Source organism: Chelonoidis abingdonii, chromosome 2, assembly GCF_003597395.2.
Source record: "Chelonoidis abingdonii isolate Lonesome George chromosome 2, CheloAbing_2.0, whole genome shotgun sequence".
Taxonomy (NCBI): Eukaryota; Metazoa; Chordata; order Testudines; family Testudinidae; genus Chelonoidis; species Chelonoidis abingdonii.
The window spans coordinates 113,486,735-113,502,318 of NC_133770.1; positions in this window are offsets into that span (position 1 = coordinate 113,486,735).

The window sequence follows — 15,584 nt, forward strand, 5'->3', positions numbered from 1 at the left end:
ATAAGCTATATGCCTCTATATCATTATTCCAGTGATGAGATTTATCCCACCAACTCTGTGATGCCAATTAAGTCATATGTTAGCTCATTTCTTTGTTTATTCCCCATACTCCTTGCATATAGACATCTAAGGAGTAAAGCAGATCCCCCCACCGATTCCTTCTTGTTGCCCCTATGACCAGATTGTAATTTTACATCTACCCCTCTGTTAAAATTGCCTTTTTTATGCTTACCCTTTGGGCTTTTGTTGCTTGCCTCCTTTGAACTTAGTTTAAAACCTTCCTCACTAGGCTGGTGAGTTGGTGCACAAAGATGCTCTTCCAATTGTGAGAAAAAAATGAGGTCTATCTTACCAAGAACAGCATACCATGGTTAAAGAAGCCAAAACCCTCCCATTGACAACATCTGTGCAGACATGCTTTCATCTCCAAGATACACAGATCTCTGCCTGGGCCCTTACCTTCAACAGGGAGGATGGAGGAGAACACAACCTGTATCCCCAACTCCTTCACTTCTTATCTGCTTAGGGTCTTACCTGGCAGTATCATTAATGCCCATGACGAGCCTTGGCAACCCTTCCGTAACATCTCAGATGTGGGCTCCGGTTAAGCAATACACCTTCAGAGCATCATGTTAGGTTGGCTGATGAATGCCTCCATTCCCCTCAAAAGGGAGTCCTTGACCACCAGTACCCTACATCTCTTCCTCTTTTGTGTGATGGCCATGAGACTCCCAGCCTTCTGGAGAGAATGGCTATTGGGGTCTGCCCCTCTCCTCCTGTTGCCAGTACAGAATACTGGTTCTTGAGTGCAATGGACTTGGGTGTTGCACAGGGCATTGTCTACTGTCCAAGAAGGCCAGCAGCCAGTCTCCTACCTGTAAAGCAGCTGATTCTCCTTTCTCTTCTGATGTCATCATAGACATCTGTAGTCAGCTATCATCCTACGTCCCAGATGTTTCCATATGGGTCCTGTTGATGAAGTGCTTGTGCTCCCAGATCCTGCACAGATGAGCCATCTCCTCCTGCAGCTCTTACTTGCTTCCTGAAGGACTCCATCAACAGACATCTCTTACGTCAGATCATTCCCCCATGCCTGGTTTTCATCAGCAGGGATATGCAGGCCACACTCCCAGAAAGTAAAGACCCAGGCCTGGGTAGAAGACTCGAGGGTCAGGGTGCCTGTCTCACAGGGAACCCCCTCATATGCAAGCAGAAGAAGAGCTAGCAGTTGGCGACATTCTCTTTTCTCCCCATTGTGGTCTCTCCTTTGTACAGTACATGAAAGTTAAGGAAAGAAAATCAGTACCAAGTGGATTAGTCATATAAACTGTGACAGATATAACAATGTCCCGCAATGTCCTTGTGAGACCCTTACTGAATTCAGTTTAAGTATCTGTGGGACCCATTGTATTAAATGAATGGTTTATGTATTATTGTGGGCTGGGATTGCCAGTAACCTCTCTGGAAGGGGATGTGACATATGGGAGACCTTGGGGTTCAAAGGACTATATTGAACAATGTGCCAGACAAGAATGGACTTTTGGAACAGACATGTTAAGTTATTTTATTGGGGAATATTTAGCTGAAGATCACTGCATTTCCCATCTTCAATTATGCCAAAACTCAGCCTCTTGATAGTTTGACCTGAGACGTGAGCTATTGTCTACTTATCACCTGATCAAAGGTCCAAGCTGTATAAAGGAAAGACTGAATTATTCTGGTCCGGAATCTGAGAGAGGTCAGGTTCTGGTCCTGAATCTGAATCTGTAAGCATAGAGAAAACTCATTTTTGAGTTGTGAAGGAATGATACCTACCAGAATCCAAGGCTGAAGTTGGGGTGACATCTGGTAAGATTTTTAGTATGCATATAGGTTCTTTTATTTTTTAAATGTTTTATCTGTAATGTTTCAGCTTATGAATAAATGTGCTTGCTAATAAAGACCTGTGTGGTCACTTATAGTTTCAGGCCACTACACCGTTCATAACATCTGGAGAGAAAGCAAAGTACAGGTGTTGGCCTGGTAAGGTAGTCTGGTTTGCTGGGAATATCACAGACTGTGCAGGGAACTGTGCAGCCTGTGGGGGAGGGGAATCTGTTTAGGAGAAGAGAGACATTGGTCTTGGTCCAAGAGAGATGGTGGCTGAGGAGCCAGTAGCCTAGAGTGGGTGCTCTTATAGAGGGAGAATACAGGTGCAGTTGTCCTGAATTTTGGAGAAAAACAATGTACTCTTTTTTCTATTCACAAATAACCCATAAACCAGCTCATGAGTTCCACGATGAATTTGTTGTTCCAATCAATTCATTTTTTGTTCTAGTATATGTTAGCTGATATATTGCTTGAAAGTTTGTGAATATTTGTTGTACATAATTTCATATTCAAGCAATTTGATTGCTAAATTAAAGATATTGCTTCTGTTGACTGAATGACTGTAAATTTAATAACAGATGAAGGTTTGAATAAGCTCAACAGAGCTCTGATTATCTCAGACAGAGGGTCAAGAGTACAGAAAGGTATCAGCAGAAAAGCGAGTTAGGGAACTTTAAATCATGTCCTTTCTTTATTTTCCACACAACATCATATTCTGGCTATGCAGTCATCCTCAGCTTTTAAAAATAGCTGAGTTCCTTCCTGTCTGAGGGAGAGAGAAAGAGATAAACCAAGATTTATTGGCTATTTACACCAAAAAGTACATTCAATCTCTCATCAGTTTCACACAAAATAATTTGAGTTTGTGTGTAAATGCAAAATCTTACGTGAAAGGGTGTGGTCTCATATCCTTTTCAGTCTTATCTGATCATTTCAGTGCAGGGTTCCATAGACAATTCCAGCATAAGTACATGTTACACATAAAGACATACTTATATACAACCACACAGATCTGCATAAATAAAGACAAGCATGCAAACAAGACCGTGGTTCCATGAAGTGGCCCTAAATATAGTAAGCTGAACTAAGAAATGCATTAAGGCTCCTAATTCCAAGTGTGATGGGGCAAGGCCAGATGGCTACAGTAAAGTACTGAGAAACAGGTATGTTAGCCTATTGGCATCCCAGGGGTGGGCGGGCAAAGCCCGCCCACTTCTAAAGGACCTCCCCCCAGCCTAAGGGGAGGATCCAACAGTCTAGAACACCAAGTATTCCGGGAGACAACAAATGAAAAAACAGGATCAGGAGTGAGGTCATAGGCTAAACTAAGGGACGGATGGGGACACCGAGCAGAGAACCCGGACAATGCCCACTGCTCCTCAAAGGCGTCAAGGGAGCACGTGGACGACCGCCAGAGGAACTCCGCCCGGATGCGGAACCAGACGAGGAACGGAAATAGGCCTACAGTCGCAGGAAATCCGTCGGCCACCTTCTCCCTGTGTTGTAGATGGCTAGTTTGGCCAGGGCCAAGAGGAGGTGAAAGGAGATCCCGCGACTTCGTGGGGCACGGATGGGGAGTGCATAGATAAAAAGATGAGGGAAAAGTGCAACCAGAAATGCAAAAAGATATTCGGAGGAGCCGGAACAGGGGCTCAACCTGGCGCACTCCAAGTAAACGTGCGCCAAGTCTCCTTCTCGCACAGAAAGGGCAGGTGTCGGGGACAGGGGTGAACTGCGGCCAAGTACCACCCGTGTTCACGGCCCCATGAAGGAGCGCCAACTGACATCCCAGCGGCCGCGGGACCAGGGCAGGTACAAGCTGGCCCACGGGGCTGCTCACCCTCGAGAGAGTGCAGGCGGTCCCGCATTTGGTATCGGGGCGGGACGCGAGGGTGAGGAGTGAAGGGTGTGGAGCACAAGGGTGTACAGATGTTTCGTTGGGCGGTCTGGAACAGAACGGCTGCGCATCGTCCAGCCGGCTTGCAGAGAAAGGATGAGGGGGTCGATTGGGTCCACGGGGCAGGGGCCCCTATAAAAAATGTCCATGGGGCCCGGGGTGGAGGGTGGGCGGGGCATGCCCTCTCGTAGGCCCAGTCGAGGTAAGCCCGAGCAGCAGGCAGCAAAGCGGCCCTCACCTCCTGAAGTAGCGCTGGGGAGTATGAGGTCTGGTGAGCCCCATGCGCGCGAGCGTCAGGGATCCAGCCATCTCCCCGGTCGTAGTCCAGGAGGTCTCCGCTGGTGACTCCCGCCAAGACCAGCCTCGGCGCACGGGGGGGACGCACCACCTGCACACGAAGTTGGGAATGTGGTAGGCAGGGGCCGCGAGGAGTGTCGGACCCCCACGGCTTTTTTTGGCACTGATGGTTCATGGCTTATTTCTTCATCATACAGTATCGAGCACCGTTTCCTGGCGAGTTTCACAGCCAACTCGCTCACCCAGTCTTTTAGCTCTGCAACGTGCGCGCATCCTGATTTGGTGTCCATCTGTTAGACTCATACTCGTTAAGGCCGCCGACCGCCCCTGGTCGCCGGACAAAGAAGCTCATCCGCCGGAGGAGGCTTGGCTCAGAAGACCCGGCAGCCCGGAGAGGTTCGCGTGAACGACCGTTCGGTGAACATGGAGGTAAGAGCTGCCGGTCCGCAATCGGCAGCCCTCGCCCGCACAGCGCGGGACGGAGGGTGCGCCAGTCAGCTATCCACAGCCCGGACTAAAACCCGCATCATACAAGGAGCTCCTGCAGGCCTGGAGGCGGAAGACACGGAGCCTCGAGTGGTCGAAGTGCACTTCAGGCCCTGCCCCCCTTCCTCCAGGGGCGGTGATGGACCCCTGCAGAGACCCAGTGCGTCCCTGGCCAAAAGAACTCCAGAATCATTGTCCCGGGGTTGGTCCCGGCAAATCCGGGGCCGGACCAGGTGTTGACCGGTACCAAGAGATGGACAGGACCCAGTTGCATTAAGCAACCAGTGCCCTTCCCCGAAGGGAGAGGCACCGGATCGTCCCGTCCATTCCGAGAACCCGCCGACGCCACCCTGCCTCCAAACCAGTGCAGTTCCCGGCGGAGACGGATGCGTGGCAGAGAGGTAACCGCCGAGATAAGAGGCAGCGGACCCGTGCTCCCCGGCATGCCTGAAGCGCGGTGGAGGGAGCTCGCCTGCCACCCGTCCCCGAGCCACCCGGCCCAGAGCTCTTGACCAGTTAACCGCGGGCGGAAGGAGGCCGCCGAGTACACAGCCTGGCAAGCCTCCACCCGCGCCAAGCTCGGCCCGGGTCTGGACCAACAGGAGCAGCATCGTCAGCGTAACGCGACAAGGCAACCAGCCGCAGCTCGGTCCCGAAGCAACCACCCCGTCAACCTCGTCGCGGAGGAGACAGCCGGAAGGGCTCGATCGCCACGGGCGTACAGCTGGCCCCGAGAGGGCACGCCGCCCGCACTCCCCCGCCCGAAGCTGCAACCGGCTCGGTCCAGTGTCCAGTGAGCCTGACCAGAACCCGCAGAAGGTACGGCCACTGGAGAAACCCAAAAACGGGTCGAAGCCGACGCTCGCAGAGTAACCCAGGAGATACCCGTGATCCATCCTGTCGAACGCCTCTCTGATTCCAGGGACAAAAGGGCGAACGACAGCCACCTACACCTAATTCCAGAAGGTCCGGACCAATACAAGTTACAAAGATAGTGCGGCCCGGGACGGTGTAGGTCTGGTCTGGATGGAACCACGTTCCCGCCGGCACGGACCCTAGACGCAAGCGAGATGCCTTTGCAATGATTTTGTAGTCCGTGCTGAGGAGCGAGATGGGACGCCAGATGCCGTAAGTGCGAGGTCCCCCTCTTTGGCAAATAAGGCGAGCACGGCTCGCCTGCACGAGAGAGGGAGGCACCCGCTCTGGGCAAAGACTCGGCCAGACGGTGCCTCAGGTCTGGGCCCGGAACGTCCCAGGAACACGCGGTACGACTCACGGTCAGCCCGTCCATGCCTGGAGATTTATGGTGGGCATGAAGACGGAGGCTCCGAAACTCGGCCAGTGAAAGGGCAGCTCTAGCGGTCCCGGTCGCCCGTGCCGACCGTCGGGAGCCCGTCCCAGAGTACTCTGCAGCGTTAGGAGCGGTCGGAGCCGGGGAGAACAAGGGCCGCGTAGAAGGCCGCTGGCCCTCCGCACATCTCCGCCGGGTCCGTGAGGGGGGTGCCGTCCTGCCGCCAGAGGCAGTGCAACGTGTTTCTTGGCCCCCTCCTTTCCAGGGCAAGAAGAAGCGGAAGCCGCGGTCCATCTCCCGAAGGAGGCGGATGCGGGAGTCGAACAAATGCACCCGGGCCGATGGTACCTCGCCAGGGCTCGGAGCTCCTCCGTTCTCCCGGCACGCTCCGCAGAGGGATGGATCCTCGGGCTGGCGGCCAGAATGCCTCTCCAGCTCCAAGACCTCCTCGCTCCAGCTGCTCTATGGCTCGCATCCCTCCGCCGGCTGGCGCCCAGGTGTAGTCACGGCAAAGAGCCGGCGCGCACCTTCCCAGCATCCCGACCAACGCCACGCCGAGGAAAAGGCGTCCGCTGCCCTCGGCCAGGCAGCCAGAACTCCCGCGGAAGGACCGCCAACGAAGCCCGCATCCTCCCAGCACAACTATTATTAAAGTGCCAATAGGCCGGCCCCGCGGCCTCTCCGGCAGAGAGAGGCTGTCACGGTGGCAAGATGGTGATTCCGAAAGGGGGCCGGCCCGAACGCCGAGGAGTGGCCGAAAGGTCGGAAACGTGACAAATAATGCGGTCAGCCGGGAGCGGCGACGACGATGGGGCCTCCACCCGGACGACAGGTAGAAGTCGCGACGTCGTCCGGTGCAGTGTCGCGCCAGACGTCCCCGAGGGAGTGGCGATCGACAATCTCCCGGAGGACGGCCGCGGCGGCCGGCACTGCTCGGTCCCCGAGCAGTCCCATTCCTCAAGGGTGGTATTAAAATCCCCTCCCAGGGACCAGGACTCACGAGGATCAGGGAGCCGGGGAAAGAGAAAGGCGGTACCGCCTGCTGATCAAAACGCAACTCTCCGGGCCCGATGTCGGGCATAAACACTGACGAGATAACCACCAGCCCCCATGCGGACGCCGGAGGTGCAGCAGGCGGCCCAGCACAGCTCAGCGACCCCAAGCCACTCGGGCCGTAAGGTCGGGGAGAACAAGGTCGCACCGCCGGCCGCGCAAACCGCAGAAGTGGCTAAAGTAGGCCTTCGGTTCCCTCCACTCCCAGCCAGGCGCCCCGGCCGCGCCGGCCCGCCGCGCCGCGCCGCCGCCCCCCGCCCCGCCGGCCCCCGCCGCCGGCGCGCCCCGCCCCCCCGCAGCTAGCTTCAGCGGCCGATCGTATGGGTCTCCGCAGGAAAATCACGAGTAACACCCCCTTCCGGAGGTAGGAGACACATCTTGGGTTCCTGCGGAGACCCATCCACAGCCCCCGGGTGTGTAAGTTGCAAAGATGATCGGTGCCAAATCGAGGAGGGCTGGGGGGGATCCTCGCCAGCAGACACGCCCACAGCCTCCGGCAGGGCCACGCAGCAATCGTGACCCTAACCCATAGGCTGACTAACGACGTCACGGAAGAGGCGGACGCCGCTGATAGGCCGGCGGCGGCTGCTTCCCCGGTCCTCTATCTCTACTCCCCCAGAGGGCCTCGCGGCCCGGAGGACCTGATGGAAAGTCCCCCAGCGCTGACGCCGCAAGAGGGATTTGTTACGGAGCACGGACATCGGCGACGGAACCTCCGCAACTCCTCCCTCAGCGCATGGGCGGGGTCACGACCGATAACTGTTCACCCAGTTGGGCCCCCATCACAGCCCGCCTGGCCACCGAGGCGGGCAGGTCCAGGGGGCAGACCCGACGTTGGCGTCCGATGGGCTGACGCCCACGCGAACTGCCCGCTCCCCGGTTCAACAAGGGGTGCGGAAGGAGAACAGCCAGCCTGGTGGTCGGGAAAGGAAAAAACTAGCGGCGCCGCACCCTGGGGGTATTCCAGAGGCGGCACTGGCATCCACGAGGTGGAGGGACAAGGAAGTGCTAAAGGAGTAGGGCGGATCAGGGAGAGAATCTGGAAGGGGGCAAGAGACGGGATCCTGACCCTATAGCGGTTGAGCCACTGGACGGTGGCTCGTCTGGTCAGGCTCAGGGATCTGGGACGTAGAGGGGACCCCTAATGATGCCGGGGCGCAGCCAGTGTGCGCACGTGGAGGCAGCCTCGGCATCTGAGCAGATGTTTGTCAATGGGTCCCAGCCTAGGAAAGAGGGTGGGTCCTCCACACCAAGAAAGGATACCCCTGGGAACTGGGTCCCGGCAGCGGGGCACGCCTGGCACGTCGCCCTAAATGGGACTCGGTGGCCAGCAACAGGGCACCACCCGAGGCCGGGTCGAGGAGGAGTCAGGGGACCCTCAGAGGTGGGAAGCAGAAGCAGCGTCAGGGGAAAGGCACTGGGAGCAGGGGGACCGAGGTGAGGTCGCCCAGATGCGAGGCCCGCTGGAGAGGGTCGTCCCCCGCACGTGACTGGGTCAGACCCAGGGCCTCGTCTCCCTCAAGATGGAAGGGAGGTCGCCCTCCACCACCCCAGGGCCTCCCGCTAGCACACGAGGCGAACCCACCTTGTCACTCGTAGAGGCGTGGAGTGGGAGGGGGCGAGAGAGGGCTGCCTTGAGGGGCTTCCACGGAAGGGACCCGGAGGAGGGAGCGGCGTTACCTGCCGTGTGCCACGACGTCCCCAGCCGGCACCACAGAATTGGGAGTTGTCAGGGGCAAGAGCGAAGGCTCGTCATCGGTGCCCCCCTTCCTGCTCTTCCGGGGGGGCCTCCGAATCTGAAGGGTGTAACACGAGGATTCGAGCCTTCCGCTTGCCCGCTTCCCCTGCACTAAAGACCAGCCCTCCATGGCATCGTCCGGGGGCTGGCTAACAGGGGTCGGATCGGGGGCAAGGGCAATGGCTCAGGGACTCCAGGAGGCAGTGGTGGGACGGCAGAAGTGAGGGAAGATTCCCCCTGGGATGAGCCCTCTCCCACGCCCCGGCGGTATCCCCGCTGCACCTCCTCTACAGCGATGGACCGAGAAGGAGGAGGAGGGGCAGCTTCGGGTGCCGGGCAGCAGGGGTGCCGGCAGATGACAGGGCCGGCGCCGTGCGGGGCTCAGGGGTCCCGGACGCTCCTCCGTGCTGGGCCAAGGGGCAATCCCTTCCGGATGTGCCCCATCGCCCGGCAGAGGTAGCACCGGGCTCCCCCGTTGAATAGTGCACCTGGTAGTGGGCCCCCTGGTAGGGGACCAGAAAGGACCCCTCGAGCGCCTCCCCGCCACGCGCCGCCGCGGTAGTTGAAGCTGCACTTGCCGGCGGAACGAGAGGCACGTGACGGAGGGCGGGGTCCTTGCAGCTCCCAAGGGGAGAGGGCTGCATGACGAGATGGGGCGTCCCAGGGCAGAAAGGGCGGGCAACAGGGCGGCATTGGGCAGGAAAGGAGGGACGGATGTCAGGACCCCAAGCGGACCCCCAGGTCTCCAACGGCTCCAGGGGGACGAACACGCCCCTACCGCTGGCCCTCTCTACCGCCTCCTGGCGGTGGCCTCCGATGCGAGAAGAAGACCACCTTCCGTACATTTTGGAGGCCGCCACGATGGCCGTGGGCCCACCACCTCGCCAACGCCCGCACGTAGGTCTCCACGTGGGGCGAGGCGGGCACCAGGAGGCAACGGACGCCGTGCTTCCTGGTCAAGTGGGAAGGGTCCCCGGCCGCTGTAGATGGTGGTGGAGTGGTGGTCGGAGGAGCGGCGGCAGGCGGGGGGCCGCCGCCACCTGGGCGTATGCTTGGGGCCGGGGGAGGGACACCCGCAGAGCTGGTGGAGGGAAATAGCGGGGAGGATGCCGCAGCCGGGAGCGGGACTGCGGCAGTGGGGGCAGGTTCCGCCACATGGAGGGCCTGGCCTTTTTAGTGGGGCCCTTACCCTTCTTCCCACCCCGACCCTTCCCACCGGCTGGGGGAGCTCCCCCCGAATCGGAAGGGGGGAGGGACGTGGCAGCAGCGGAGGTCTCCCGGTACTCGCCGCTGCCAGTGCCCAGCAGGGGCGGAGGTAGGTGGATCGGCAGCGGCGGGGTGGAGGTGGACGGCTATGGGCGTTTGGGCAGTGGACACGGGGGCAGGTGGAGGAGGGGCAGTGGGAGCATCGCGTGGGACCTCCCCCGCGTCCCCCGCCATAACGAGAGCGGGGAGGGGGACAAACAGCGAGAGGAGGGGAAGGAGAGGAGGCGACCACCCCTCCCCGCTAGGCTGCAGGCAGGGGAGGAGGGTGCCAGAAAGGGAAGGCTAAAGGGGCGCGGGGAGCAATCAAGGACCTAGGGGTGGAAGGATGACAGGGCACCGACGCAGAGGGGAGTTCCGGCTCTTCCAGTTGCACTGGGGGATCAGGGGGACAATGGCAGATGGGCGGGGGTGCAGTGAACAAGGGGAAAACTCAAATGGGGGAAGGGCACAAGCGCATGGAGGGGGCGTGGGCGCACGAGGGAGGGACCATCAGGGCAGGGGGAGCACAGTGGTGGGGGGAGAAGGGCTAGCTGGAAATGGGGCAGAGGGACCACGGGGATAGCTGCAGGGCTGGGGCAGAACTAGCAGGGCCACAGAGGGAAATAGGTGGGTGGACAAAAAAAGGGAAAGGGGCCAGTCCAGGGAGAGGGGGAAGGTGGTGTGCCCACAGGCACTTGTGAAAAAAGTCAATTATAGGCTGCTGCTGCTGCAGGCCCAAACGATGGCAGTAGGCGTGGTGGGACAGGCGAGCAGCTCAGTCTCAGAGGCAGGAGTCCAAAGGCGAAGGAAAACAGCCAGCGGGGGTGGTGGAGGGGGCAACGATGGTGGTGGGGGCGAAAGGGAACACAGATGGACCGGGGGCACTATTTGAATTCTGTGTTAAATAAACTTGTATTTTGTTTCATAGTAAACATAGCTAAGAGCTATGTGTTAGGTGAGCAGTGATTTGAGGTGGAACGGGTAAGCTGAGGTGTGGTGCTTTTTTGGAAGCAGAGAACCTATGAATACTATGAGTGTCTAGTGGAATAGGAGCTGTACACTCCATGGAGATGCCTGAGGATTGAGTTGTGCCAATTGCTAATCTCAAGTGTGACAGTGGGGCCTGCAAGTCCTGGAGACGAGTGTTTGTGTTGCTGGTCGAGATGAAGAGCTGACCCACATCAGGCACAGAAAAGGCTTCCTAACACTAAAGATAGGTGGTAATGAAGCGCCTCACAATCCTGGGAAGCATCCTATTATTCACCTGGAAAATGAGAGACCTGAGTTCAAGTCCTTGCTCCAGAGGTCTCCCGTATCCTGCGCTACTGGCTATTCTGGGACAGGTCACTCTGAATTTCTACTATTGAAATTCTTTCACTTAGTGTAAATAATTAAATATTCATTGAGTAAGAGGGTCAGATTGACTCTCTAGCGGAAGCGGTCAGGGCTCTAACTCGGGAAGGGGAACACCTGAGTTTGTCTCTACTCCAGTGAATTATTTATACAATGTGGAGCAGCTTCAGCAGGAAGGATTGAGAGAGAGCTATGCTACAGTACAACATAGCTATTGGTTAGGGCACTTCCCTGCAATGTCCCATGTTCAAAGCCCTGCTCTGAATCAGAGTGAGGACTTAAACGCAGATCTCCTGCATCCCAGGTGAGTGCTCTAATCACAAGGGCAATAAGTGGGGGCAACCTCCTTATCCTCCTCTGAATGGCAATTCCAAATTTCATTTCCTTTTTATAAAAAAAAAAAGGGGGGGGCTTACAATGCCTGAAATCAAAATAAACATTTTATTTCAGGGAAAACAAACATTTAATTCAACCCAAAATTAAACTTTTTTCTATTTTTGTTTTTCTGAGAAAACCAAACACATTTTTTTCTGGTAGATTTAAAAAAAAATGTTTTGTTTTGTTTTTCAGTTTGGCCAGTGAACCCCCCCAAAATAGATTATTGACACAGCTCTAGAATATATTTTAAAATCTCACAGTTAGGTATGTCATTGATGGAAAACAGTGATATAGATAGTGTGATTTATAGTAGTTCTATCAATTCAACTGGATGCATAAATCATTCACCTGCCATTCTTTGTGCTTCCTCGATTTTGTGTCATTACGATACTTAACTGCAAGGACAAGGATGATTATATTCATCATCAATCCCTTCTCAGTCAACTTTTCCTTTGAAATGAAACTCAGGAAACAAGAATTTTCTCCACTTTTCTGATCCCACTCCCAACCTCCATATCATTCCCTTGTGGGCAGGCCTTTTGTCCGGCCTTTAGCTGAATGGTGCCTGGTTTGTTCCCTGTCCAGCACTAATGTAAAACCAAACGTAGTTTTGTCCTGGATCACACATGGAGGATGCTATTTTATGAAGCAGCTGGCGGATTGGGGAAGGGGTTACTGAGAGCTCGTGGAGACAACCAAGGGCCCTTGTCCTGCATTTTGGAATGTATTAGTGGCCACTCTACTCCCTTGTCATCCCCATCTATCTCACAATGTCCTCCTCTCCCTATAGACTTATAGCATTTAGTGCCTTTACTCACCTTCTCTTGAATGCCAGCCCTACCTGGCTCAATGCCAGTTCCTCCACCTGTGAACTCTACTTCCAGGAAGATCTTTCACTTGTCGTGCTAGTTACAAACCTGAAATCTTGAGCAAGAGAAGGTGAGTTACGTTAGTAACCCAGAGCAAGGGGGAAAAGTGGTTCCCCACGTGATGAATCAAGAGTGGGCACGGCTTGCTCTTCTCACCTCTCAGTAGTCACTGGCTTTCCCTCATCCTTGCACAGAACTCCACAGTGTATAGCTCTTAACCTTGGGAAGTTAGTCAAACTGTCTAGTTTCCTCAGGCTAACCATTACAACTGTCTAGTTTCCTAAGGGCTAACCACACACACATACTATTCTATCTGTACAAAAAGTGAAATTGAGAATCAGTTCCCCTTTCACTTACCCATCAAGAACTAGAATAAAATCAAAATTTATTATTTCATGCCTAATATCTGATGACTTTACTAACACTTAAAAGAAAGAAGAGAAAGGAACGAAAAACAGCTTTTGATAGTAGCCAAAGATTAGGAATGAAAAAGATGAAGGATTTGCACTTCCCTCCAAAAAACTAAAAATCTGGCAAAAAAAATATTTTTCATTTATTCTACTAGTAGTTCGGGTTCTCCCTTCATCATCCCCCTTCCTCCAGGGTGTGGTGTCATTTTGTTTTCATTTCATCTTCCTTTTTTTTTAATGAAAACTGGGGATATAGAAAGAGAGCCCCAAATCATGAGTGATGCAGCAAGAATGCATTTCTATATACTTCTCACCCCACTTTACGATTCAGAGTATGTCAGACAGCCAGTGAAGCAATGTAGTTTCTCATCTATTTATCTATCCACCTACCTACCCTTGCCTTATGGGGAATAAGATTTTTTCTTCTTCGCAATTTAATTCAGTATAAAAGGAGCTGATGTACTATTTAACCGTGTAGTAAACGTTAATTTGTCTTAGCTACAAAATAATAGCATGTATTATGTTTAACTTATATTCATTCTTTTATTACAACTGTCTACTATCAATGTGTTCCTTGAGTCATAATAGAAATAATAGATCTTATGTGTTTATCACAAAGAGATAAAGCATTAAATTGAAAATATGCTTCTTACTGACACCACTTTAAAGGAATTTAGAAAACATAGACCTAGCAAATCCAAGTCCCTTTTATGGACTCCATTTTAAATATTTGTTTGAAAAGAGAAACCATAATATTGATAGATCTATGCCTACTTGCTCCAGAAGCGATAGGAACAAAAAGATTACGATGACACACTTGGCTACAGATTGCAATAATAGCTATTGTAACGTTGTAGCCATGTTCTTGAATGAAAATACCTGGTTTTAGAGGCCTAATTCTGCTCCTTTTGTTCATCCTAATCTAGATTGTAAACTCATTATTGTATGTCTACCTGCAAATTTGTACAGTGCCAGGCACAACAGAATGCCAGTCATGAACAGGGCCTGTGAGATTGTGATGGGGCATAAAAACCCCGCACTGGAGAGCAAGGGGTTAAGAAAAAGCTCTGGGCCCAGGTGGCCCCGCCCAGCCACTCTGCAAAGCCTGGACAAGCTGGAGGCAAGGCTTTAACAAGAGGTGCAGAGCAGCTCAGAGGCAGGCAGTGAAAGAGAACAAATGACTGCTCTAAGGAGAAAGTACTGCCCAGGACCTGACAACACAGACCTGTGTAAACCTACAAAGGAGAGGCAAGTGACTGAGTGTGACTTGATTGATGTGATTTACTCTGTGAAGTTAAAGGAGACCGGGATAGAAAGTAGTCCGGGGGGGACAGCTTAGTACCTGAACATTTGAAGTGTAGCTGCCCACCATTGGGCCCTGGACATGAGCCTGGTGGAGAGGGCAGGCCAGGCTATTCTACTCACTTCAAGAGGCATTACAACACCAGAAGCCTTTAGGATGAGAACCCAGCTGGAGAAGACCTCAATATCTCAGCCCCCGCCTCCAAAAAAAGTTCCCTGTGCTAAAGGGGAGGATTAGAAATCGTGGGGGTGGGGGTGCTCAAGGAGAGGACTGTGCTTACCATGGGGAGGATGAACTGTCAATCAGTGCACGACCACTAGGCAGAAGTGTTGGTGGTTGTGCATCTTCTACAGGATGTCACCATAATATAAATATTAAACAACAATAATATATTTTTCTATTGCCCAGTCCTGCAACCCTCACTCCATGGAGTAGTCCCACTATCCTCAGAGAGAGTATTCAACTGAATAATCCTGAAGGATAAATCTCATACTGTTTTAGGCCCCAATCCCACAACTGACAGTGTATGGGTGGATGCACAGCCCCACTGATGTCTATTATTTGCTGTGTAGAGATATCCTTAGGAGTGATTCAGTGCCCATTCAAAGTCAATGGAAAATATTGCCACTCTCTTGAATAGGCATTGGCTCAAGCTCTGAAAATTTCTTCAGCCTCCCCACCATAGGCTAAGTTCCATGCTGGTTAGACGCCGGCAAATCACTAGAGTCAGTGGTTTTGCACATGTATAACTATGGAGAAAATTTGGCCCAATATGTTAGTATAGAGTATACATTGACCCCATATTTCTCAAAATATGTCTGGTATATCATCATGCTAGGTTTATACAGGAATTTTAGAGTAATGCCTGTCAGGCTGTGATAGTTTTAGTTGATCATCCAGATGTGAAGCAGTTGAACTCTGAAATAGATAATTACTCTGGCAAATTTTCTCGTTTGGGCCTTTAGAATTATAGATGAGCCATGGAATTTGTGAGAGACAGTAATATTGGCTCAATAGTTAAGGTTAAAGCACAATTTTCATTTTGACTTCTCTTAAACTGAAATAGTGGCTTACTTCGATAATAGGGGTGTGTGTGAATTTTTTAGGGTACTTTAGTCAAAAAATGGTCAAAAACATAACTTTTCAGAAATTTTGCAACGCACATCTCAACAATTTTAGTATTATGCACAGAAACTATTGGCAACCACCAACTTACAAAATTCACAGACATCTATGTGAAGTAACTGTCATTTTAGTATAGGAGCATGTGATCTGAGATGTAGAGATCAAAGATCAAATGTCATTTGGAAGGGCTCGGGATTGAAGTGAGTTGCAGGCCTCATTCAATTCCAGATTCAAGTTGCTATTGTATTAGTTACATAGATGTTTAAATAG